The sequence below is a fragment of the Sinohyriopsis cumingii genome, chromosome 18 (assembly GCF_028554795.1).
Source record: "Sinohyriopsis cumingii isolate HCF-2022 chromosome 18, ASM2855479v2, whole genome shotgun sequence".
Classification (NCBI taxonomy): Eukaryota; Metazoa; Mollusca; class Bivalvia; order Unionida; family Unionidae; genus Sinohyriopsis; species Sinohyriopsis cumingii.
This window is the reverse complement of record NC_142978.1, coordinates 5,928,104-5,930,176: the sequence shown is the minus strand read 5'-3', so window position 1 is coordinate 5,930,176 and position 2,073 is coordinate 5,928,104. Positions and strand designations below refer to the sequence as shown.

Below are 2,073 nucleotides of genomic sequence, written 5' to 3'. Positions count from 1 at the left end.
TAGATATGCAATAAATACAAAACCACAAAAGTGTTTGATTTCGAGTCTGGGAAAGAACTCGTTTGATACGGCCTTGACATAATATTACACCGCGTTAGTCTCGTTAATTCCGCCCACTCGGAACAAAACATATATGTAGTTTTGTCTATGTATATTTATAGTCTTCTAGTCACATGTTTGACACGTGTCATGTATGCCAACGCCGTGGCCAAATGGAATGTTATGAAACATTGGAAACAAATCAAACTTTCGGAAAAATGTCGGATAAAAAGTACAACACGTAATGTTTTAGGTATTTACTAGCATATGTGACATTGTTAAATATATGTATTCCTTTGTAACGCAGCTAATTATCCTGATTTTCAGGAGCGCTATTGTTCTGTCTGAACATTACGTACTTTTCTCAAATTCTCTTCTTTTGTATCTCAAGATAATTATAATTTTTCCAAATAATATTATGGCTATGATATGCTATTATTTTGCTATAAATGAGAGCAAAATATTTTTCCAACTATTGACAGATATAAATAAAACGAAAATATGTTAGGCCGCTGCTCAAGAACACTGAATTGTTGATCCCAAATATAACTGTGGTACACCGTTGTACGTATCTAGGTACGTTCAGAAATACTGTGGTACAATATATGTAGTACAATATATGTATGTATGTATGTATGTATGTATGTATGTATGTATGTATGTATGTATGTATGTGTTTGTGTGTGTGTGTGTGTGTGCACGGACGGATGGATGGATGTGTGCATACGTATATGTATATATGATTGTATTATGTGTGTCTGTATATCTGAATGCATGCTTGGTTTAAAGACAACTCAGTATAATTAATGAAGAAAAACATAATGATGACAAAATATCGATCGGGCAAATAACAACTGTTATTGTTATTAAGGAAAAAAAATTTCTTATACTCTGAATACCCTGGTCACCATAAATAATATAGATAGTGTGCACGCAAAATCAATGTACTGCAAAGTCATTGATATATTCATTATCATCTTTGGTAGCATGCGCTCCGCCCAACTTTCCGACCTCTTAATAAAATGTGTGGCCTTTTTGTAAATCCCAAACAAAAAGAAGAAAAAAAATATCTGTAGTGAAAATGGTGTACATACAAACAATTTTAAAGACAGAGATAACAAAAAAAAAATGTATATATAAAAATAAAAACATATCGACCCCGACGAGATTCGAACTCGCAATCTTCTGATCCGAAGTCAGACGCCTTATCCATTAGGCCACGGGGCCCGCAGACGAAAGTAAATGTTAATATTGTCTAGTTAAACAGATCGATTCATGCGCTTTCATAGGGAATCATTTTTCTGGTTATTTTCCAACATTTCAATTGCGATGTTTAGCCTATTTTTATATATGTAATTGAGAAACATGGCAACAAATTGCTCACGCTTTTTATTGTATTTTGTTTCTGCCTAGTGTGTTATTATTTATGCTGTGCTGTACAGTAAGAGGAATGTAGACGATAATAAAGAGCACTTCCGAATAGAGTTAAGCAGCGATGTTTGGGGGGGGGGGGGCAGGAGGCAGTCTTTATGCACAAATTTAATGCCGCAATCACCGGCCTATCATAAAAAATCATAAAAAAATAAAATACACAAGTGAGGTCAGAAAGGTCCATATTTTCGGATACCTATATTAAAACAAAGCATAAGAATATTATCCACTTGACCAGAGAAGTCAATGGCAGTTCATAGCAGAAGTTTATGCACCAAATTTATACTTAAAATTTTCACACCCGAAGGTCATTTTTGACACCATGTGAAGCCCACAGTGCAAACACAAGCCCTTTTCACAGATGAAAATTATGCAAAACAGTGTGTACTAAACAGGCTGATGCAATTGAAAAGTAGTTGTCATCCAAGCTGTTTTTGAGATATTCTACCTGCCCCGAACCCAAGTGTTTACTGCTATGGGAGGAGGCTAGCTCTTCTTCCTAAGGAAATATATTAATTTACACAGGAATGAAAGTCAAGAAGAGAGTAAATTTATGAACATTACAAGAGTGTAAGACTTTACGATCAAAACAGAACATACTCG

At 34.7% G+C, this 2,073-nt stretch overlaps 1 non-coding gene across 1 annotated transcript; it reads right to left on the bottom strand.

Moving 5' to 3' along the window:
- Window positions 1–1,193: 1,193 nt before the first annotated feature.
- On the bottom strand, window positions 1,194–1,266 carry Trnar-ucg (transfer RNA arginine (anticodon UCG)). Its single transcript has one exon. It is a non-coding gene; the product is annotated as a tRNA-Arg (tRNA).
- Window positions 1,267–2,073: the final 807 nt, after the last annotated feature.